Source organism: Lissotriton helveticus, chromosome 12 (genome assembly GCF_964261635.1).
Source record: "Lissotriton helveticus chromosome 12, aLisHel1.1, whole genome shotgun sequence".
Lineage (NCBI taxonomy): Eukaryota > Metazoa > Chordata > Amphibia > Caudata > Salamandridae > Lissotriton > Lissotriton helveticus.
In genome coordinates this window covers 377,180,904-377,207,466 of record NC_136073.1, presented here as the reverse complement: position 1 = coordinate 377,207,466, position 26,563 = coordinate 377,180,904, and positions in this window count along the sequence as shown.

Below are 26,563 nucleotides of genomic sequence, written 5' to 3'. Positions count from 1 at the left end.
TTCACTGCTCACCTGCCACCATTGGTGTGTCCCACGACGTGTTGGTACAAGCTCCGAGTCCGGGGTACGTTTGTACGGTAGACCAGATCTCCAGTCGGGGACGGTGTCTTGATACCATGATGAAAGGTGTCAGAATGCCCAGGGCATCATTGTGGAGTCAGCTCCCGCTCTGCTCTTCTTGAGGCAATCAATGAAACGTCTGAAAAGGGAGAAATAATGTAATGGTGGAAACGTCTGGAGGTAAATGAAGGTTTACTTCAAGCTTGATAGAAAATAGGAGTTGAGTGCATCCTTCGTTTTTGAAGTACGATCTACCAACTGTTAGTGGTAATCGTGGCCCAAAGAGGAGATGGAGTGCTCGAGAATTCACAAGCTTAAATATTTATACGTTATACCAAGGTTTATATAGAAAGGAACAGAGCGCATGCTAGAAGCATAATGTGCGCGTGTAATGCAGTGGCGGAAGCCTGTGTGCATGTACACTTAGTAACGAGCTCACCACAGTGTCCTAAAAGCCAACGCCACTTGTCTGTAGGGCTGTGCTGCCCGCTGGCTCAGGCCAACAGTACGGTCCAGCAGGTCCTTAAAATGAGACAGATGTGACTGAATGAGGTCAGAGATCACATCATTACGCATGGTAACATCGCTTTTTCACACCTGCGCACTCAGGGTGATGCACCCCACCCCTCCCGCAGCATCGCACTGATCAGGTGTCTGTAGGGCGGCACTACCCGCGGGCTCAGACCTACAGTACGGTCCAGCAGTTCTTTAAAATGAGACAGAGATGAGACTGAATGAGGTCAAAGATCACATCATTACGAACGGCAACATCGTTTGTTCGCACCTGCGCAGCCAAGATGATCCACCCCACCCGTCCCGCCGCACCATGCTCAATTGGAGGCCCTGTGCACCCAGGCCACTCTGCTCACCTGCTGTCATTGTTATGTCAGCAAACACTACGGGCAGCAGTGCTCACAATTCAGATGGAGTGTTGATTGCAGGATAGTGTACACCTCATGGATCCTTTTCGTAGACGACGGGCAGTAGGGCTCACAATTTAGAGCCCGTGTTGATTGCCAGGATGGTGTCAACCTCATGGATCCATTGTTTTTTATTGCGCATTGTGATATGCGAGGTGGATGCGGCCATATCACCTGAGGCAGTGTGGAAGAACTGGGACATGTGGCGTCGTCATTATCCTATTTATACGTACGCAAAGTGGGCTGGGCTTGCGTACGCCAGGCAAGCGTAGGGGTGTGAATAATTATTCCGGGGACCTGGGCGTTGTTCAGTTCCTGTCTGGCCAGGAAATGTACTTAAGTGTGTTTCTTTTGTAGTATTGACCTCGCAGAGTGTGCAATTTAGATTAATGTAGCATGTGTCGGGGGGGGCGGAAACTATCGTTAATGAGATGGTCATTGAAAAGATTGAATGGTGAATTTTACATGTCATTGTCAAGGTTGTGGATATGCCCAGCACACATGTCAATGGTATGCTGTATTATTGAAAGTGTTGCTATTGCGAAGCGTACACATGTGAATGGGCTTGGATGGAGGGAGGATCAGCAGTGAGGCTACGTCATACACAGTGATAACACTCATAACAGTCTAGCAATGGCTGTCAAATGTGAATCTGAAAGTCTCCCATATAACACACTACTATATTGGTAAAGCCTGACAAGAGAGCGTACAGCAAAAGAAATCTACACATTGTTGTTTACTGTTTGTCACATTTGATCTAGGATGTGCACTCTGCCCGTGGCTCCTGATACTTCTTAGAGCCACGAATACCGAGGCCGAAAGGGAGCACAATAATGTGCACACACAGACACCAGGGGCATCGTGTAACACATATTTGTTTTTGATGGAACATTTGAGATGCATGGCAATCACATGTGGAAGGCTAATGTACAGAGCATGAATATTGATCAAGATGATTGTTGCATGTTGTGTGTAGTATAAGATATGTGTATACAGGAAAACACCTTTCAAAAAAGCTTTCTAAGCAGAAGAGGTGTCTCTCATCGAAAGCTGCAGAGAGAATGAGTAAAATGGGTGGGGTCGTCCAACTGTTACAATGGGAAATGTTATGAACCAATCAAATGATTTTTTTAAGGTCACATGGCAATCGCGCACCGAGTGCGCAAGGAGGCCGCTCCCGACGCGATTTTGACAAAATATATTTATCATAATATACGTTTATTACAGTTAGAAATATATAAATGTTTAAAATATTTTAGATTATCGCTTGCTCTTATATACTGTTTAAAGTTATTAAGATATACTTTTGAGACAAAAAAAAGGGAATGGCGTACTCATCACATACGCAAAGCACAGCGAGCGTGACCCCATACGTACATGACATAACGCCTGGCTTGGTACTGCGTACCCGTCAGATACCAAAGTAGCACCTGGGGTGACTTCATGCGTATATGATGTTACGCGGGACGCGGTGACACGAAGTCGTCGGATACGAAATGCGCATCATTTACGAGTTTTGCAATATGTCGGATAGGATTCGTGTGGTGATGGAGCTCGGTACGCTACCGGTATGGGAGTGCAGTTTTCTCCCCCCAAAAAAAATATATACATATTTTTGGGGGAAGATATAAAACATTACATAATTTTTAAAGTTAAAAAAAGAAGTATAATAGAGTTCCAAAATATTTTAAAAAATATTTGAAAAAATATAGGTTTTAGAAACATTAAAATATGAAATTAACATTTAAAAAACCTTAGAAATTCACTGAAAAAACCGTAGGTTTCAGGCACGTTATAGTTAGGAATTAGCATTTAAAAAACCTTAGAAATTCACTAAAAAAACATAGGTTTCAGGGACGTTATAGTTAGTTGAACATTTATCTCATATAAAACCAGAGAAATTTGCCTGTTATAGTTAGTTGAGCTAACTAAATTCACCCGCCCGCAATGCACTGCTGATAATGTCACATATTACATCCCTCATGACATGGTCAGTGACATCACTGATGACATCACTGATGACATCTCAAATGACATCACTCATGACATCACTCATGACATCATCCACGTGACAATCTGAGGCACATACTGATGCTCTAATATAAACTTTGATACACCCATTCTGAAATGCTGACTACTATTTTTGAAACCCTACACAGAAGAATGCCATATACTACATAGCACTCACTATTTCCTAGGTCTGCACACACATCCAGTCACTTATACATGTAGTTACTCATCAATACAGGACTATAATATGCACTCTTACATATATACATGCAGTCGTACTCTGCCAGTCATCCATAGAGTTACTCACACACCTAGCCAGTAATGCAAAGAATCAATCATATACCCATTTAATCATGTATACAGTTATACACACCAACTCCGTTATTTACAGACATACCACATCACTTATTTATACAGACACTAACACATATTTACGGTCTTATACAATCACTGATAGAAGAAGACACTTATTTATACACCCACTCTTCAAATAACTTAGTCTCACGTATACTCATTTATATACTCCAACACTCACATATAGTGGCTTAAAACATATGTAGCTAGTCACAGATATACCACTGAGATATCTATTCACTCACCAACACACCCATAGACCCACTAACTCACCCATACAGCCCTTCCCAAATTCACTTTTTAATCCATGCAACCATTGAATCACTCAGTCAGACATCTATGCACAAATTCATACACCCACCCACCCACACAGACACTCAGGAACAGATACAGATACTCAGACAAGAAATCAATAACTTATATAGACACTCATACTCATGTAGCCATTCAGCAACCCATGCAGTTGTTGACTAATACAGACTTTCACACAGTTTAGTCACTAACCCATGCATTCAGTAAAACATGTTCAATCACTCACTTATACAATCAGTCACTAACCTGCGAAATAATTCCTTTGGGCACTTGTAAATGTATTCATTCTTTAACAAACCTTGGCATATATATAAATCATATTTAAACTTTACAGAAACACACATTCACTGGAGGATATCATGAGTGATGTCATTTGAGATGTCATCAGTGCTGTCATCAGTGATGTCACTGACCATGTCATGAGTGATGTAATATGTGACATCATCAGCAGTGCATTGCGGGAGCGCGAGTTATAGTTAGCTCAACTAACTATAACAGGCCAATTTCTCTGGTTTTATATGAATCAAATGTTCAACTAACTATAACGTCCCTGAAACCTATGTTTTCTTTAGTGAATATAAATATATATATATTTCATCAAAAGTGCCCCCTTTTTAAAAACGCACTCCACTTTAGATGAATTCGAAGCATTCTTTTTAATACAGGAACCAGCATTTCACTTTTGGAATCATGTTACTGCCTTACGCGTTTCGGAGGCTCGCTCCTTGGTCACAGGCTCTCACGGTGCTCACAGATTAGCTGAAAGGGCATGCTGCTTTGCATTTAATTATTCCCATTGACTTTAGTAGGTTCTAGCAGGTGAGATAACTGCATTGTGTGCTGGGATTTGTAGATCCTTTCAGTTCAATTAATATCTATAGTTGATTCTGTGATGCATCATGAATAAAACATTTTACATTACCCTCAGTGGGCCTCTTATTGGAAAAGTCTGGTTTATTAGCCTGTCTGCTGTTCCACATTTCAGCTCTGAATTTTCAGGCTTATGTGGTCCCCACTAAGATTACCGGGGTAGTGCAGTCTTTACGGATGGGCTACCGTTAGGTAATTCTTCATCAAAAGTGCCCCAATTTAAAAACGCACTTCACTGCAGACGAATTTGAGGAATTCTTTTTAATACCAGGAACCAGCATTTCACTTTTGAAATAATTTTACTGCCTTACGCGTTTCTGAGGCTCGCTCCTTGGTCACAGGCTCTCACAGTGCTCACAGATTAGCTGAAAGGGCATGCCGCTTTGCATTTAATTATTCCCATTGCCTTAAGCAGGTTCTAGCAGGTGAGATAACTGCATTGTGTGCTGGGATTTTTAGTTCCTTTCAGTTAAATTGATATCTATAGTAGATTCTGTGATGTATCATGAATAAAACATTTTACATTACCCTGAGGGGGCCTTTTATTGGTAAAAGTCTGGTTTATTAGAATGTCTACTGTTCCACATTTCAGCTCTGCATTTACATGCTTACGTGGCCCCCACTGAGATTACCGGGGTGGTGTAGTCTTCACAGATGAGCTACCGTTAGACCCTACTAAAGGCAATGGGAATAATTAAATGCAAAGCGGCATCCCCTTTCAGCTAATCTGTGATCTTGACGGGTGATCCGTCAAGCGGGGCCAAGAAAAAAAGAGTCTTTAGGCCTACCTGCAGTCCAAACTACTAGACGGAATACACCAAATTTGGCAGAAAGGTAGCTTTTGGTTCTCAGATCACGCTTTCAGTTATTTGTTGTAAACGGGTTCAGTAGCTTGCGGGATAATAATGGAATTCCAAATTTGGGTGTGTAGGGGAGCAAAGCCTTCGCAAATAATGACGAGCTCATGCAGAGATCTGCAGAGCTCTGATTGGCTGCCAAAGCCAAGTCCCCCAAAAAATGCAAACAGAAAGAAAAGGGGGTAGGGTACGAATAACTTAACCCCAGAGGGACCCTGGCGTGGCAAAAATGCTATTTGTTTTTAATTTATGGCAACATTTGCGACTATTCATGAATATCGCAGTAAATTAAAAACAAGCGTGGTCACCCGCACTTATTTTTAATGTTGCCCCCGGGTGGGCCAGGTCCCGGGGTAATTCAGAGTATTTTTTTTTAATGGATGGGGGCTCAAGGGGCATCATCCACAGAACCACGCACACACCCACTTGCACGCATACACCCACTCCCACTCTCACACAACCTCTAACATAGCCATTCACAGACCTATACCTTTACTCACACAACCAATCACTCAACCATAGTGCCATTCACACAATCACTCACTCGTACTGACACTTACACACTCACTAACTCACCCATAACCCTCTGGGACCCCAAGACCAAGGCTTATGGGTCAGGGTATTGCTACCCTGCCCCATTTTCTGTTTTTTCATGTTTTTATTTAGGACTCAGGTCAAGCCGAGTCCTAAGTTGGCTGCCAACACTTCCTGCTTCAAGTGCTGGCAGCCAATCAAAGCATTGCACTTCTCTTCACAAGCTCATTATTATTTGGGAATTAGCCGCGATCTCAGATTAAAAAATCTGGATTTCCTTAAATGTCTCAACAACTACTGAATAGATTTACACCAAATAACAAAAAACGTAATCTGTGAACCAGAGGCTACCTTTCTGCCAAATGTGGTGTAATTCCATCCAGCGGTTCGGGCTGCTGGCGTGGCTAAAGCGTCTATGGGAATTAACACTGGAAACACACTTTTTTACCCCCCTTTTTTGCCACCCGCTTGACAGATCACCCCAAAACTTTCCATGTGCAACAAGAATCACTGGTGCACTGTTTTGGGAAAATTTCATGAAGATTGCATGTTCCTAACTTTAACTACCGACAGGCAACCGTCAGTAAGTAATACATATATATATATGAATGTGAACAAGGCCGCAGGCCAAAACACGTCAGGAAATGGAGCTGACAATGCTACAATCTCTCTGAAATGAAATAAAAAATAAACTAAAGGCTGCCTCATGGAATTGGGCTTGGCATCTTTTGTGTATGCAATTTAACGGGCTGCTGCGCTCCCGTCAGTTGTCCTGCAGTGTTGGGGGCTTCGTTTACGAAGATTTGTGTTTGTACTTTATTTGGAAGCATGACCCGCTCGCCTCTGGGCATGAACAAAGGATTCTACCTGAAAATACAAGTCAGAGGTAAGAAAGGGACAAGAGAGGGATACCTATTCCTCTCTTTTGCAGTTCCTGAATCCTTCCCTGTTACAAGATAGTACAGCAATACAAACTATGAGTGGTGTTTCCAAAAAGTATACCTAATTATAACTCATGTGGCAACATTATATTGCAGAGATTTTTTCACCTAAACATTGAGATGCTATTAAGCAATATTCAAATACTATTTAGATGAACTTTGGGAACTATATGCTACTATGGTCACGTGCTGGCTGGATTTAAAAGCAAGTGATTAATTGTGAAACCACTCACCGGTAAACAAGGCCGCAAGCCAAACCGCGTCAGGAAATGGAACTGACTATGCTGCAATCTCTCTGAAATTAAATGAAAATAAACGAAAGACTGCCTAGTGGAATTGGGCTTGGCATCTTTTGAGACCTATGCAATTTAACAAGATGCTTCATTCCCGTCAGCTATAGCCGCCCTGCAGGGTTGGGGCCTCCCATGGCGAAGAATTGTGCTTGTATATATATATTGGCGGACATGCTGGGCGTTAAAAGGCACAAATAAAGCACCTTTGTTTGGCACCAGACCGGGTTTGCACTCTTCGTCATTCTTTTCCAGCGGGAAAGTTGGTGGCGCCGTCGGCGCCTGGCGAGATTTTGTTAATATATATATACATATATATATATATATATATATATATATATATATATATATATATTACCACCAAAGTTTAGCTGATCCCAAGCCACAAATTCGGCGGGCTCACGGCTGGGGTAGCCACCCCCTGTATACTCCACACACTGTTACCAATGTTAGAACTCCTCACATCCACGATGAGTCAAAAACAAAGGAGCCGCGACGACAAGTATTATAGTGCAAGTTTATTCAGGCACGATGTCCTACGCGTTTCGGTGTTGTAGTCACTCCTTCATCACGGGCAGTAAACAATGTTAGCATGAAAACTAATAAAGTGAAAATCACGTGTTCATGGACATAGACAACATACTCCCTCTCAGGGGATTGTATGTGTGATTGTCTCAATAAAGTTTTAAAACATAAGCATCAAAAGCATGATAATTTGACAATTATGTGCGGATAAATGGATTACATAAACTGCAAAACCACAGAATAAACATAAATGTGGGTTCAAAGACAAATTAACATGTCGGGTGATGCCACAAGCATTTTCGATAATGATTGATGCCAATATGTTTACAGAATATATCAAATTAAATAATGGTTCAGAAATGCAAAATAATGTACAAATTTGCTGCAGTAATGCTGGCTCATCAAAGTTAGTGGAGGCGCGAACCCACTTCGGGAAAAATTCTCAGCGCTCGTTGAGCTGCTTAATCAATCGAGCTACCAGCTCGTGCATTCGATTCTGGTACCAGGAGCCATAGGTGCACTTTTAACCTAATGGACAGTCCCTTACTACATAGTCACAAGTTGTGAATGCAAGTTGTGAATGCAAAATTATAAATAAACATTCCATAAGATTTTATGCAGCCCAAGTGGGCTTGAATCAATCGTATTCTGTTAATAAATTCAGTTTCCACATCATTGTATTGCCCCAGAGGGCAAGCTTGACCAACATTTCTGTTACTTTTCGGAAAGTTATGCAGAATATCTGCTATATGCATCAATTTCTAAGGAATAATTAATATTCCTGTATCTGTAAAAAATCAGAGACGAAAACGTGAATTAAAACCATGTATAGTGACTAAGTGCACAAAAGTGATAATGAAAAATAACATGTTTAAAAAAACAACATCAATACGGACAATTCAATTTACAATACAGCTATATAACAACTACATATATAAATGAGCAGACAATTCTTCATCCTTATTAAGTCCATTCGGTGCCATAATATTGAATCTGATAATGAGCTTGGATTCTAAACATCTCAATTCAGCTAGTCTGTTGCCCCCTCTGATATTGGGGAGGATACAATCAATCACTGCAAATTTAATTAGATTGGGATTACTTTTGTGGAACTCCTGAAAGTGTCTAGCCACTGGATAATTTTTATCATTCTTATTGATGGCTCGCAAGTGTTCAAGCACTCTTTTTTTGCCCTTGTAAATAGTACTACCAATGTAGTATTTATCACATGGGCACTTGAGTGTATATATAGCAAACTCTGTGTTGCAGCTGGTATGTTTCTCTATGTTAAATGGCACTTCATGGTTGTTGAACTTTATGGATTTCAAATTACTGCTATATTTACAGGCTTTGCACTGATTACAAATATAAAATCCTTTCACATCATTCAACCTTTTGTGACTCTGAATCATATTGCTGCAAAGATGGTCACGTAAAGGTCTAGGTTTGCGAAATGTTAAAGAAGGATATTCTCCCACATGACCCTTGAGATCTTCATCGGTTTTCAACACCTCCCAGAATTTTTTTAGACTTTTTCTGACTTGCCAAGCATGGGTATTGTACCTAGTAATGAATCTGATCGGTACGTTGTTTTCAGGCCCTTGAGGTGTATTTTTAAGACTCATAACTTCATTGCGTCTTAAAGTGTCGATTTTGGTACTGGAATCCTTAACAAGTTTAGCACTATAACCTCTTGCTAAGAATCTTTCTGTCATAATCCATTTTTCAGATTCATATTTCTCGTCCGTGCTGCAGTTCCTGCGAGCACGCAGAAATTCCCCATAGGGGATATTGCGTATTAAACTTTTAGGATGGCAACTGTTTGCGTGCAGCAAACTGTTGCCTGCTGTCAATTTCCGATACAAAGAGCTGCAGATTTTGTTATTTATGATCTCAAGTTTGAGGTCTAGAAATTCAAGGGAAGATTTGTTTAGTTGGTATGTAAACTTAAGATTTAAGTCATTGGTATTAAGGGTTGCTAGAAATTCATGTGCCTCTTTTTCTGTACCTTTCCAAATGTCTTCTACGTACCTGAGCCAGAGGACGGCGTGGTCTCTGTACAGTTGGGATTTGTACACAACCTGCTCCTCCCACCAGCCGAGGTAGAGGCCTGCAAAACTGGGGGCGAAGCAGGTTCCCATCGCCGTCCCCTGGATTTGTTGGTAAATGGTCTAATCAAAAAGAAAAAAATTGTTAACTAGACATAGTCGAACCAAGTCTAGTAGCATTTCCGTGTGGAGAAGTGAAGATAGAGGTCTCTGTTTAAAGAATGTACGGCACGCTTGGATTCCTAACTCTTGAGGAATGCATGTGTATAAGCTGCATACATCTAGACCTATAAGTAGAAAGTCTTCATTCCATGTGATTTTGTTAATGTGTTTTAAAAAATCACCAGTGTCTTTTACAAACGAAGGGATAGTCTGAACAAAAGGTTGCATGAAAAAATCAACATATTTAGAGGTGTTCTCCAAGGAACTGCCACAAGAAGAGACTATTGGTCTCCCTGGTGGTTTGGTGGCATTTTTGTGAAGTTTAGGGAGCAGATATAGCACCGGTAACTTGGGATATTTACAATTAAGAAATGAGTATTCGTCCTTGCTAAGCAGGCCTTTCGACTTCCACCCTGTCAGTTTATTTGAAATACAAGCCATGGCCCTGTCATACTCAATTTTAGAAGAAACTCGGTATCTCGTGTAATCTGATAATTGGTCTGAGCCTTCCTGTCGGTACATATCAAGTGGCCAAATGACCACATTGCCTCCTTTATCACTTTGTTTAATGACAAAACTTTTATTTGCCTCCAACTCTTTTAAGGCAATCCTTTGTGTACATTTTAAATTATGTTTGTCATACATTTTATGTTTGTTGAGTTTCTTGAACTCAGCAACAACCCCTCTTTCAAAACAATTAATGGCATCACAGTTTATCTGGGGTAAAAAAAACGATTTAGGTTTAAAGCTAGTATGACCTTCTTCATTCAGCACAAGGTCTGTGTTAAGTACATTAGCATAAGGATCATCACTACAACCATCTACACCAGCTAATTCATGTACAGTCTGTAGCATGGTAACGTCTCCTATTTGTAGATTAGGTTGATCAACATTGGTGATGGATGGTTTTTGTCTATTCATTTGGGTACTGTACCATTTTGTTAGTTTTAATTTCCTTATAAAATGAAATAAATCAATTCTTGAGTCCGTGTAACTAAAACCAGAGCTGGGGCAAAATGATAAACCTAATGACATTATTTAATTTGATGTATTCTGTAAACATATTGGCATCAATCATTATCGAAAATGCTTGTGGCATGACCTGACATGTTAATTTGTCTTTGAACCCACATTTATGTTTATTCTGTGGTTTTGCAGTTTATGTAATCCATTTATCCGCACATTATTGTCAAATTATCATGCTTTTGATGCTTATGTTTTAAAACTTTATTGAGACGATCACACAGACAATCCCCTGAGAGGGAGTATGTTGTCTATGTCCATGAACACGTGATTTTCACTTTATTAGTCTTCACGCTAACATTGTTTACTGCCCGTGATGAAGGAGTGACTACAACTCCGAAACGCGTAGGACATCGTGCCTGAATAAACTTGCACTATAATACTTGTGGCCGCGGCTCCTTTGTTTTTGACTCATCTTGGATGTGAGGAGTTCTAACATTGGTAACAGTGTGTGGAGAATATATATATATATATATATATATATATATATATATATATATATATTCACTGAAAAAACATAGGTTTTAGGGGTGTGATAGTTAGCTGGACATTTCACTCGTACAAAACCACTGAAATCCCACTGTTATAGTTAGTTCAGCTAACTATAACTCGGGCACCCGCAATGCACTGCTGATGACGTCACATATTACATCACTCATGACATGGTCAGTAACATCACTCATGACATCACTGATGACATCTCAAATGACATCACTGATGACTTCATCCAGTGAATGTGTGTTTTTCTGAAAATTAAATATGTTTTATATATGTATATCTCAAGGTCGATGGAAGAATAAGTGGATATATAAGTGTCTAAATGTATTTTTTTTTGTAAAATTGCTTGTATTATGGACTGATTAAGTGTATGTGAATACATGGGTTAGTGAGTAATTCTTAAATATGTAAATATCTGTATCAGTCTCTCACTTTGTGTATAAGTGGCTGCATGGGTTGGTGAGTAGCTACATGAGTCTCTATATAGGTTATTAGTTGGTTTTTTGAGTATCAGTATGAGTGTCCGAGTGTCTGTATGGTTTAGCGGGGGGTATTACTTAGTGCATAGATGCATGAATGAGTGTGTTACTGTTTGTATGTGTTGAGACCATATGTGTGCAGGAGTATATAGGTGGATGAGTGTATGTATGGGTGTGTTAGTAAGTGAATGACTGTCTCAATAGTGTCTTTATGAGTAACTACATATGTTTAAAACTAGTATATGTGAGTTTTGGTGTAAATAAGAGAGTATATCTGAGAGTGAGAGATTGGTAGAGTTCTTGTATAAATTAGTCGTTGTTGCTATAAATGATTGCTTAAGAGAGTAAGTATGTGTAAGATTCTGTACCAGTAAGTGTGGTGGTGTGTGAATAACTGTACATGCAATTTAATGGATGTTTGATACTTTGTATACACGTGTGACTATGTGTGTGATGAACTCTATGGATGAGTGTCCTTGTGTAACAGGATGTATAGGTGTATGAGTACATATGATGAGTGAGTACATGTATGAGTGTCTGTATAGGACTGTTGGTGAATGAGTGGATGTGTGTGTAGATCTTGGAATTACTAAATAGGTGTGTTGTAAGTGGTATTGGTATGTCCATTGTTTGGAAAATCTTAGTTTCTATTTCTGAGTGTGTGTATCAAAGGTTATATTAGGGTGAGAGGAGGTCTGCCACTCTACCACAAGGATGGTGTCATCAGTGATGTCATTTGAGATGTCATCAGTGATGTCATGAGTGATGTCACTGACCATGTCATGAGTGATGTAATATGTGACGTCATCAGCAGTGCATTGCAGGCGCGTGAGTTATAGTTAGCTGAACTAACTATAACGGTGGACTTTCAATGGGTTTGTACCAGTGAAATGTCCAGCTAACCATAACACCCCTGAAACCTATGTTTTTTTCAGTGAATTTCTAAGGTTTTTTAAATGATAATTCCTAACTATAACCTGCCTGAAACCTATGGTTTTTTCAGTGATTTAGAAAGATTTTTTTCAATGACAATTTTTAAATGTAATAATTGCTATATTTATTTCTTTGATACTGATTAACGACATTTTTTTAATCTATTTATTTTTAGATATCTTATTTTTTAGATTACATTACACATTTTTAATATTTAAAAATATATATATTTTTTTAAATATTTTTTAAAATATTTTTATAATATTTTCTTTTGTCTTTTTTCAATTTTTTGGAGGAGTCGCGCATGCAAAACGCACCTTTCTCAACTACTGCGTGGAACGTAGCTGCCATTTTACAATTGCTCTGCAGGATCCGCGTAGGGTGTGCGATAGGTGAGTATTTTCATGCGCGATCGCTATGCGACTCGTACGTGACTTCAAGCGCATTGTGATGTATTCCTATAGGTTCTGTATCGATCCCCCTATTCCTGACCCTATTCTGGTTAACAAGTTAACTAGCAGCCATCCCATGATGCAGAAACCGTTATCTGATTACGCCAGACCACGGCACAGGAGCGCGTTATCTGATTAGGTCATAACGCTTGCCATCAAATTAGGCAAAGCAATATTCCTCCAGCCCCTGATAAGGCATACGGAGTCCTCAAAACAAATCAAACCTATGACAACCTGGGAAAAACCCTGCGGCCATTGTTTTGATTTCACCGAGAACTTCAGTAAAAGAATGTGCTAACGACCAGCTCGTATGACATCCTTATTGACGTATCTATGTCCATCCTTACGTCAATCTCGGCACCTTACAGGTATACATATTACCGATATTGCCTTAAGCAAACACACGCGGTGGTGACGAGATCGGAGCAGCGAGACTTGCCGAAGCCTAGCAGAGAGCGAAGCCCACTGGCGCTGCCCCGCCTTCCTGACGCGCTGAGAACGAGACGCTGTTTTCTCCAGCCGAGAAATCCAGCTCCAGCGCTTCCGAGCAGCCCTCGCAGGCAGCTTGGAATATCGAGACCTCAGACGAGAGATACTATCCCTCAACCATCCTAGATAACAGGTACAGAGCTGAATAACCCCTTGCAGAGAATTCTTGAGTCAGTCACTTGGCAAAACAAACTTAACTTAAACTGCTACTTTCTATCCCCGCCCACGTATTAGGCTTAGGTCAGGTACACTGGGGTAGGCGTAGTTAGAAGCACCAGTTGAGTACTATTAGTCAAATGTATATGTGTATGTATATATTCTGTCCATTTTAAATAACGTATGGCTTAGAAACCATATCAATGTTTTTACAGTATTATTTTATAATTCTGCTTTTATTGTATGCACTTTACTTAACCATAAGTATTGCGATAATATCGATCCATTTCTCTTGTACGAGAAAAGAGACTGATCAATAAATAACATCTTTTATTGAACACGCCCGTCTCTTCCTTTTCTCTACAATCTGGTGAAACTAAGAATGCACGTACTGACTGAGTAAAATAAGTTGTCTTTTGTTTTCACACGACTCTAGAGATACACTCTTGATTAGGGGAGAGCAAAGTTGTCATGTTCTATGGTTGTCAGAAACTAAATCCCTTCTTGTCTATCCAGGGAGGTTCAACTCCTCCTTGCCTAATCGAGAAAGTTTCGAGTGAACTCTGAGCTAGCTGGCAAACCCAAAACTTTAAGTCTAATATCGACAGTAGAAGACCTAGTTAACGTCTGGTCTAGATCTATACTATTGGAGGTATTATTCCAATGCGCAGAGCCTATTGGGATAATAGGAACTACACTACATGGCGCCCAACGTGTTTGGATAGGCGATAAAACTAACGCAAGACTTTTAGAGTAACTCAGTCGTGCTCTTTCACTCAGACCCCTTTTTCCCATAATACTCCAAAGACGTCTGGAGCGGGTGAGAGGTAAAATCCGCCAAACCTCGCAGGAGGGAACTCCTATGTATGGTTCTTGGTTCAATCAACGTTGAAGGATACACTGTTCCAAAATATTGTGCATCTAATCTTTGTTTCCATAAGAAACCTGATCTGCAAACAAACAGAATAACCTTCCTGACAGTAAAATGCCAGAAAGTGATGATGAAAGAGAGAGAGCTAGATTAGCAGCTGAACTAATAGAAGCTGATAATACTATGCAAGAAGCAGACCCGGATATAAAACTCATCCCGGTCAACATAAGAAGATCTATAACGTTAAAACTTATAGACAATGGACTGACACCAAGAGGTGGTACAGTCATATTCGTAATTGAGGCACACGAATATCGGCAGACAGAGGTATTCTATTCATGGATAAACTTTCCAGCAGCAAATGCTGTAACAAAGGAGTTCCACTATTATAAAATAGAGGAACCACCGGATACCTACACTCCTTTCGAGGAAGTGGAAGTACCACTCAAATTCCAAGAGCACCTGCTCTTGTTTAATGGCGCCCTAAAACATAATAATCACATCACCAGGCTCGGTCCACTAGGTAGACCAGGAGCAACGTGGCCGGTCCTAGCCGGATACACACCACATCCAGACATCGAAAGAATGTCTGCAGCAGATGTTTTAGTACAACTAAAACAACTAATTAAAATATATAGACAACTAGTCCAATATGTAATGCAGACTTCAACCATCCAACCTGTAGTTAAAATTCCACAGCTGACCCCACATCAGGGGAACACAAATAAAATTACACCACAGAACATACAGTCCTGCCTAGGTAAAGTACCAGCTAAACAGGAACAAATACCATTCTGGTTAGCACAAAAAATTACCCAAATAGAGGCGGTGTTTCCAGACACCACCCCTGTGGATAAACACAGGATTCTGACTATCTGTCTTCCAATGGGAATCGCACCACACGTGGAGGACTGTGACACTTGGGGTACAGTCTTTGCTTCCATTTACACAAAAACACATGGTGTACCATCCATGTCGGTAATACCAGATGTGCTAAAACAAATTCAAGACGAATACGGTCCAGAACCCGCTTTAACTCTCGGTATGAAATTACTAAAAGACTTCAAGCAGGTCTCGGCAATATTACTAGCCAACATAAAAGGAGAAGCAGCGAATGTGGCGATCCGCCAGAGGTTAAAAGAGACAGATATAGCTGACCAACCAGCTGAAATTGCCAGAATTATAGAAAAATCCTATGAAGAACTAGGTAGAGATAGTTTGGGTGGAATACCAGTGAAGCCCCAACTAATTGAAAGTCCTGAAAAAATATTTATTAAAAATAATCTAAACAGTCAAAAGAAGAACTGGGATGGAAACAAACAATCCAATCCAAAAGAAAAGAGATTCCAGTCCAGAGGAAGGTCTCCTCGGCGGAGAGAAAGATCTCCGGACCAAGGACCCAAGTCTCCCCAAAGGGAGCCCTCTGTGAAAAAATACAACCTTAGAAATAGGGATAACATAAAGAAACCGGATAGATATCAAGATTTTGATACACGTCCCTCTCAATCTTTTCAGACTTCCTCGCAGAAATCGGAAAGAAGAGGACGATCGGAACCCAGGGAAGGGCACGTCAAGTCCAAAGACAAGGAACCTGCTCATCCAAATAAAAAATTACAGTTTCCAAAGAAGAAGGTAGCCAGTATTAAAGTATTCAACAATGCCGAGAATACTGAGGACACAGCTAAAAAACGGAGAGTGGGCTCAGACAATGCTAGACAGCGCAGCAGAAGTGAGCATAGCACGCAAAGTCCTTATGAATCATCTGGAGACAGTGGACACGAATGAATACATTCAGGTGGAAACTGCTGACACCAGAGTTAGCAAACCTCACAAAATATATGAAATAACTTTACATATAGAAGGGGATAAGACTAGGAAAATAAGGGGCCTTTTTTGGGATAATCTCTCCAAGGGCTATGACATCCTTCTAGCTGAAAAAGATTGGCCACCAGAGTTCGTCAGGGAGTGCCCACATGGCGAAGAAATAATTATGCCTGCCTTCTCAAATCATATTCCAATTCATAAAAAATATACACTTGCAAGAAAGTGGGCAGTAGCTCAAGCTCCTGCTTTATATAAAAATCATGTATGATGGGATGAGGACTCTCCTCCTCACAAAATCCAGTTAAAATCACAACCTACTGCACAAAGGCAGTATCCAATCAAGCAAGAAGCTAAAAAACAGGTAAAAGAAATTCTAGATCAACTAGAATACCAGGGGGTGATTGAAACTTGCACCTCACAAATGAACAACCCTTTGTTTCCTGTCTCCAAACCAGACAATTCATATCGTCTAGTTTTGGATTACAGACACCTTAACTCATGTTGCAAAACTTTTGCAGTACAAAACTCGCATAGTGCTGCACTAATGAATAACATAGTGCGCAAAAAATATAAAACAATGTATGTAATGTAAATGTATGTATGTAAATGTATTGCGATTTATATAGCGCACGTATCACCCGTAGGCATCAAGGCGCTTGCCTTGGGAACCCGTCCTGGTATTCCCCTGTGAGATAGCCCCAGCAGGGTATCCACAAGGTGAAAGCCAGGCATCCCGCCGCGAGGGGCCGTAGTGGAGATTAAGCAAGCTATTGCCCAGAGTCGCAGAGTGTGAACCCGTGAGTCAAGTAGGCACCGGAACGAGAATTATCGAGTCCATGGAATTTTTGAGCCCAAGACCCGGCGAGGCGGGGAATTGAACCCTGGTCCAGGACTGATCTCAGCTTCCGGGTCTGCCGCCTCTAACCCCTGAGCCACACTTCTCCACGTGAACATTAGACATCTCTAATGGATTCTTTTGTCAAAATATAGCACCAGAGAGCAGATACTTATCAGCGTTCTCAATAAATGGCGCTCAAAAAGAATTCTGTCGGTTACCCCAGGGGTACAAGAACAGCCCAGGATTATTCTCAGCGAGAGTAACAGAGTTACTACAAACATATGATGACGAAGCATTATCGTATGTCGACGACATATACCTAACAGACGATGACTTGGATACTCACTTGAAGAGAGTGAACACCATAATACTTGGGTTCGCGGCAGAGGGTTACAAATTCAACTTTAAAAAATCTAGAATTGCCCATCTAACAGTCCTGTTCTTAGGATATGAATTATCAAGTGAAGGCAAAAGCCTGGCTGACAATTTCCTAGAGAAATGTGCCGTACTCCAAGCACCTAGAACACTAAAAAACCTACAGTCAATTCTAGGCTTCCTAAATTTCGGAAGAACATACATTGCAAATTACGCAGAAAGGGTCAAACCCCTTTATGATCTAATAAAACCAGATTTTTAAAAAACAAATTGGACTCAAAAACACACAGAAATTCTGAGATCCTTACAAACAGATATGTTAATTAAAACAAAATTAGAAACACGTGATACACGCAACCTTGTGATTCGAGTCATCCCAGGAAGATGCGGATTCACATACCTGACCTCTAACGAGGGAGAAAAGGTACCAATTGCATTCAAATCACACTTGTACACAGAAGCTGAAAAGAAATTCAGCATTAAAGAAAACATTGTTCATGCAGTTCAAACCGCAATAGCTAGAGAAAAAGATAAAGCTGACGGTAGACACATCACAGTCAGAACAGCAGAATCAGCCTTTGAGGCATTAACAACCCCGTGTAATTTACCAACAACAGCATTGAATCCGGAATGGATACAATGGGTGAATTCCATTACAATGGACAAAGTAAAATACTACTTTGATCCAGAGCCTATTGGGATAATAGGAACTACACTACAGCATATGCAACATATATGTATCACACCACACCACACACGCGCGTTTCCGCATGATGTCATCTACGTGTTCATCGCGGTGGGCGCGCCACTTCCGCGAAATTTTTGGATATACAAAAATATATATATATGTATTTAATAAAAATATTAAGGCAAAAAAATAACATTCTTTTAGTTTTAATAAACTTATATTACTCTTAAATGCAATTTTGCGAAGTCGCGCTAGGTGCATGCTGCGTGTACGCACCAAACGCGGATCCCATGTGACCAGAAAAAAGAGATTTGATTGGTTTATAACACTTACTGTTCTAACTATTGAAGAACCCTACCCATTTTAATTACTCCTCTAAGACCTTCCTTAGGAGAAGACCTGTCCTGAAAAGAACGTCACTTTTTCTTCATTGTAAACCTGAATTCCTTCTTTGGAGACAAAAATGGCTACACCACTGCAAGAATCATCTTATTCTGATGATTTGTTTGCTGAACAATTTCTACCAGAACCTCCCCCTCCCGAAAGATACACATCCATCATATGGAAATGTGTTACTTTTCCGGAGGGGGCAAAAGAAATGTAATGCCACCAAAGTAACATGCAAGATTTGCCAGGCAGTACTGTCCAGAGGAGATCCAAACAAAAATACTCCTGTGGCGCTGCTAGTATGCGCAAGCACCTCCAATCCATGCATCCTGTGAACTATGCTCACGAAGAATGTAGAAGAGTGCACCAAAATGCACCTCCACCACCGGCAATAGCAAGTACCTCTGGGGCATCACCTTCAACATCACCACCAGACCTACGTCCCCAATTTGTGAAAGTTAGAATGCACTGCGTGAAGTGCAATAGTTAAATTTGTTATGGGGAGTAATCAGTAGAGCTAGCTTGCAGAGCAATTGATAACCATTGATGCTAGGTTTTTTTTATTCCCTCAAAGTTCATGGTTTTGTTCGTCCTGTTGACTTTTTTTCTTTTTAAAAAAACCAAAAAAAAGAAAAAAACATTAAAAAAATCAAAAACTACTCTGGTTAAAAAAAGAGCTAAATTTTCTATGCTAGTGTGTGGAAGTTTACTTAAATGTATACGTACTGCATAATTGACTAAAAAATGCATTTGTGGTATATGGTGAATGTATAACTGCAGAACTATAAGGAAGTGCTATAACATGACATTGTAAACTCTTTAGCTACAACGTGCTAAGCTACTTCCGAAGCACAGGGATGCAACATATGTACATAATATGTTGGAAGTCTGTGCTTCCCTCTGCACTGCTGCTTAAACTGCAGGCATGTGGTGTTTGTGTAGTGTAGGGGGTTGTGCTGGGGGTAGGGTTTTAGGGTTCAGGGTAGTGTAGTGGTGTTTTTGAAGTGTAGGGGTTGTGCTGGGGGTATGTATTAACATTACATTATGACCACCCTAAGCACAATTATCAGTAGTAGCCACCAAAAAGTTCCAGGTGAAGTTATCAGCAGAATGCTAGGAAAACGTTTATCAATATTAAATACTTGTAATCAAGTAAAATTCAAATCATCACATGCAGTGTGCCATAAATGAGATTACCACAGCAGTAAGTCTCCCCAACTCAGATTTAAAGTGGATAAACATGTTTCATGTGAGAGATTCATAGGCCAACGCTGTAGCTTCCACAACCTCCACATACTAAGCAAGACCTTCAAATGGACCTACCCCCCGAATCAAAGAAGACCGTCATCCATGCACTCATCACCAGTAGGCTGGACTACGGAAACGCACTCTATGCCGGAATCAACAAATCTCTACTCCACATACTTCAGACTGTCCAGAACGCCGCAGCCAGATTCATCCTCTGCATCCCACGACAAGAACCCAATACCCAGCATAAACGAGCACTCCACTTGCTCCCCGTCGAAAAAAGAGTAACCTTCAAGCTGCTCACACACACCTATAAAGCCCTCCACAACACCAAACTCCAATACCTCAATCTCCTTCTACACCCCAAAAGAAACCTCCACTCCTCTGACTAGGCCTTGGACGAAATCCTCTGCATCCACAGAACAAGAAAGGAGGCACACCCTTCTCCTACATCATGGCCAAGACCTGAAATGAACTCCCCCTCAGCATCAGATGAAGCCCCACACTGAAAGCATTCAGGAAGAGCCATAAGACCAGGCTTTTCGAATGACCAAAGTTGCACAAATCCCCCCCACACACTCCCCCAGTGCCTGGAGACCCTCACAGGTGAGTAGTGTGCTCTATACATCCCTGATTGATTGATTGATACGCCATCACAGTGTGTGTTTGAGTGTTATCAACAGGCCCTGCCATTGGTTTGGCTGTCTATAACTCTTAAGGGTAGTGAAATGAGCAGTGCTGCCTTCTTTAATATACACAGAATGTCTGAAATTGGCTTGGTTTGGCTTCACCTCTGAGAGCTACTTTCAGGGTGCTGGTATGCTCCCAGTAGCTCCCGAGCTACTGGTTGGAGACCCCTGGTATGGATAGTAAGTGGGGAATTGTAGTCCTGAAGCACAAATGTGAAGGTCATTACACCACTACATGCATAATGCATAGAACTTTAAAGCACTCCATTCCCTAAAGCCTGGCTCACTGCAGGAGTACATGCTTACTGACTGAATGATTACAGTAAGATAAGGAAAGACACTGAGTGTATTCTTAATTGGTTGACTTTGACTTTAGTGAATGAATTACTACATGGTACTGAAATAGTCACTATGGATTGCAACAGCAGTCACACTGTGTTTGCTGGAGTATATGGCTAGTGACTGGGGAATTGTAGGCCTGAAGCACAAATGTGAAAGTGGTTACACCACTACATACATAATGCATAGGAGTTTGAAGCACTGCATGCCCTAAAGTCTGGCTTACTGCAAGAGTACATATACTTATGTAACTGCAAACACATCAACCAACCAAATCATTGTCTCTCAATGTTCCCAAATGGACACTGATTCACAGTGTGATTCTAGACAAATAACAGTATCCCTGGGACTTCACTGAAAGGATTACTGCATGCTACTGAAAGAGTCACTATGAGATTGTAAAAGCAGTCACAGAGTGTTTTCTGGAGTGTAAGGATATTAACTGGGAAATTGTAGGGCTGAAACACAAGTGTGAAGGTCGTTAGACTACTACATGCATAGTGCATAGGAGTTTCAAGCACTACATGCCCTAAAACCTAACTCACTACAACAGTACATGTACTTATGTGACTGCAAACACATCAACAAACCAAATCATTGTCTCTCAATTTTCCCAAATGGACACTGATTCACAGTGTGATTATAGACAAATAACAGTATCCCTTGCAGTGTATAAAGAAAGATTCAAAATATTAGATAAATAAATGTATTAAAACTCGGAGTAATAGAATTAAATAAATGAATACTCGGATATAAATTAGAATACTCAAAGTTTCATAGAGAGTATCTCTAGCACGGGATGGAGGAAAAATAAGGGTTTAGGGTAATCAAGAATAATTAAAAAAAAGTTTAAAAAAAGGGAAGTTACTAGAATAATAAGTCGAAAAAAAAGGGGAATGAATGTTAATACTCGCATTAAAAAAAGTAACCTATAGAAATTCTTTAATAAGAAAAACGAGTTTAAATAAAGCATTTTAGAAATTATACGAAAGTTAAAAAGTATGCAAAGAGGCACATTTACATAAACACCTGACATACTAAAACAGTGGAAATGAGAACACCTCTCAACTGAAAAATGTGAATTAAAAGTGAGAGGAGCAATAAATTGATCCCATAGACTGTTAAGTAACCGAAAAGTATATAAACCACACCGTGGGATGATTAGTTTCATATCAGAGAATCAATACGGGCGAAGAAACTACGAGCAAGGTAATGATTCGGGGCTGCGGAAGCATCTTGAGAATATCTTTCATTTCCTCAGAGGGAACATATTGTTAATGTATATTTAAAAATACATAAAACATTATGTCTCCTCCAGAGGAGTTGGATGAATTTCGATGGAGGAAGGAAAGAATATCGAGGTAAATTATGTAAATGGGTATATGTTTGATATTTTTAAAAAAGACAGCAAAAATATTTAAATGATTATAAAATGTACTATGTTTAAGTTGAAATGGAATATAATAACGAGTTGACGAAAGAACCACTACAAGAAATATAGGTTAATTAAGGAATTACTACGTACAAGGTAATGATTAGGAACAATGGTATCATCTTGAGTTTATCTTTTATTTCCACAGAAGGATCATATTGTTAATGTATATTTTAATTTACATTCAACTTTATGATTCTTCCAGTGGAGTTGGATGACTTTCAACAGAGGAGTTCAGAGAATAATAAAAAAAAAAAATTTAGTATGCAAGTATTTCTTAATGATTGGAAAATGTACTATAAATACACTATCGACGCAAAAAGGAAATACTTTGCAACAAAGGAAAATACTCTTTAGCTTCTACAGTGAAAATGGAATAAAAGTATTTATATTGAGTAGTGCTTTTACCAATTTTCACTCGTGAAGAACAGGAGGATTATCTTTGCAAGCACTATTAAAAATATATATATAAGTGTGTCTTCAAATGTTAATGTTAATGCTTTTAATTTTTTTAAATGATTGTAAAATGTAATAATGACATGAAATGTACATAAAAAAAGAAAGATGAAGTAGTGAGGGAGTGTTTGTCGTAGCACTTCTATTATACTTCATCTGAAAGTAAAAAAAGCTGTAACATTAAAATAAAGATGATGGGGCAACACTTATATAATGTAAACTTAAGGAATGAGTGCTTATGATAAAATTTAAAAAATGTGGCCCAATGCGTGATACCAAGAAATGAAAAAAAGATTTTGCATTTCACCCATGTGATGAATATAAAAGACTCAATAAAAATATTTTGAAAACTTGTGCATTTTTCTTTCAAGGATTCTTTGAAGAATTATACATTTAATGAAAGGACAAAGTACTCCACGCTAAAGGAGAAAAGTCAGCACAATAAGTAGAGTACACAGTTTAAGTTAAAAACACCCTAACATAACTAGTTTTTGAAACGCATTGTAAAATAAAGTGTGTCACAAGCCAATCAACATTAGAATCAGGAAGGTAGAGTTAACCACACAATCAAATGTTTTTGAAAATGTGCGCACTCCAAAGCAGGTTACTAAATGTTCTTTATTTGTTCCACACAACCACTCAACCAACGTGTTTCAGCCTGAAGGCCTTAGTCACGGTTAGCGAGTCCCTTTTCCATTTCACCTTAAATACCCATTTCTGCCACAATGAGGCATTATGGGATTTCTAGTGTGATTTATTTGAAGATAACTTTATACATATTTACAAAAGGACATTTGGTGTGCAAGGGGTATTCTTTTGGTGATTTACATTATCTTTCATAAATTATGAACTTTTTTAGTACTTTTTATAAGGTACTCACTTATTGCAAACACGCAGTATATTACACAGTGACAGTCTGTACTCTTTCACTATTTACACAAGTTTAAGCGTTAGTGGAGCTCGTTATATATTGGGTGTTGCCCTATTAATTTTGGTACATTACATATTGTACATATTTACAGTTCTTGGTATAGTACCCAATTGTTCATTGTGCCATTTGAACTTCTCTTTGTTTCTGGGTTGAGTACCCCAATGTTCATTATAAAAGCACTTAGTTCTTCAGGTTCCTGCCAGTATGTTACTTATTGTTTCTATTTTATCCAAGGTGTACATAAAGTTCCTCATCGAAATGTATTCCTCTGGGGAACTTGGTTCTGAGTCGAGCAATGTATTTGGATTCAATCTGGCGTAATTTCTTAATTCGGTCCCCTCCTCGTTCTCCTGGGGGGATCATGTGTATTCCATAATACGTCATTGCTTTCCAGTTCCCCTTTTGGCATTGATGTAAATGTTTAGCTGTAGAATAGGCCATATTTCCATTTTTGACAGCACGAATGTATTCTAATACACTTTTTTTACCATGCAGGTTGTGCTGCCTATGCATTTCATGCCACAGTTACATTCTATTACATATACAACAAACTGCGATGTGCAGGAGATATTTTGTTCAATTGTGATCACATTCATATTCGGTTCCTGTATTGTTTTCATATTCCCGCCAATTTTGCAGGCTTTGCATACGTTGCACTTTTTGAATCCATTTTGTTGATTTGTTAGCCAATTCGTAGATGGTTTCTCTTGAAAGTTACTGTTATTGTTATTGTTATTGTTGTTATTGTTAACAGATTTCTTGAGCGCCTGGCTGCCCGTGAGCGTCCCCGCGCTGAATAAGTACAGATGGAATCTGAGAGGAAGAGTTTATGGGAACAGCCAGGTTTTCAGAGATTTTCGAAATGTCAACAGGTTGGGCTGTGCGCTGATGTCAGGAGGGAGGGAGTTCCACAATCTAGAGGCGTTGTATGAGAAACGCCGACCTCCTGGTCGTGATCTCTTGATCTTGGGTGTTAGCGTTAGGTGGGCGTTAGAGGATCAAAGTGATCTGGTGGTGGTATAGGGGGTCACCAGGTCTCTGAAGGTAGGAGGGGCTTTCCCGTTGAGGATTTTGTGTGTTAAACAGAGCGCCTTGAACTGCACCCTTTCCAGGATGGGCAGCCAGTGAAGCGCTTTGATGGCTGGCTTGGCCGAACAACGGCTTCTGGTGTTGGTAAGGATCCGTGCTGCCACATTCTGTACTACCTGTAGTTTAGTAGTTACTTTCTTCGGGGCGCCCAGATACAGTGCATTACCGTAGTCCAGTCGTGACAAAATGAGGCCCTGGATCAGGAGTTTCCTTGAAAGGAGGGGGAGGAGAGGTAACATTTTCCGGGCGGACCGCATAAGCCCATAGCAGGCTCCAGCCGTTTTCCTTGCCTGGGTATGCATCGTGAGGTCTTGGTCCAGCCATACTCCGAGGCTTTTGATCTCGGATTTGGGAGTGGGGGGTTTACCCATGCACGGGGGCCATAGAGAGTCCGGACGGAAGTGGGATTGATTCCCCATCACCAGTATTTCTGTCTTGTCACTATTTAGCTTCAAGTGAGATCTGTCCATCCAGCTAACTATGTCTCTCAGACAGGAGTGAAGGTCGGTGGTATGATTCTCCTGCTGGGAGAGCGAGACGACCAACTGTGTGTCATCCGCGTAGGTTAAGAGTTTAACACCATGGGGGGTGACTATGTTTTCCAGAGGGGACATATATACGTTGAAGAGCGTAGGGCTCAAGGAGGAGCCCTGTGGTACTCCGCAACGTATAGGGGTCTCTTTAGATGTATAACTACCCTCTATAACCTGAAAGGAACGGTCCTGCAGAAATTATATTAGCCAGGACAGGGCAACATCAGTGAACCCAAGGTCTCTGAGTCGCTGGGCCATGATGTGGTGGTTGACCGTATCGAAGGCCGCACTCAGGTCCAGGAGGATCACTGCCACTGATCCTCCTGCGTCTATGATCTTCCTAGCCTCCTCGATCACCATCACCATAGCTGTTTCCGTGCCCTGACCAGGGCGGAAACCTGTCTGGGATGCTTTGAGTAATTCATTGGATTCGAGGTAGTATGACAGTTGGGCATTTATGAATTTTTCTGTCATCTTACTGATGCAGGGGAGAAGGGAGATGAGCCTGAAGTTGGCTAAGTTGAGGGGGTCTAGGTTAGGCTTTTTAAGTAGAGCTCTAACCTTCGCCTTTTTCCAGCTAGGGGGTACTACTCCGACTGCTAAGGAGGTGTTAATTAATTTTACCAGAGGTGCAAGGATGGTAGATGCTACTTGCTTTTGGATTTGGACTGGGGCAGGGTCAGAGGGAGAGCCACTTTTGAGAGAATGAAAAATGGGGGACAAGGTATCCTTACTTATCGGGTTAAATGTATCAAGTCTGATTTTGGGATTGTGGGCTTGACTTGGGGCTCAGATAGTAGGTCCAGAGGGGTGATGGGCGGGAGTTGTTGAAGGATATTTTGAATTTTTAGGTCAGAGTAAGTGGCAAGCTTGTCACAGTAATTATCCGAGGGGTCTATCGGACATGTGGGCTCTGGGGTGTTCAAGAGTTGTCTTACAATTCGGAAAGT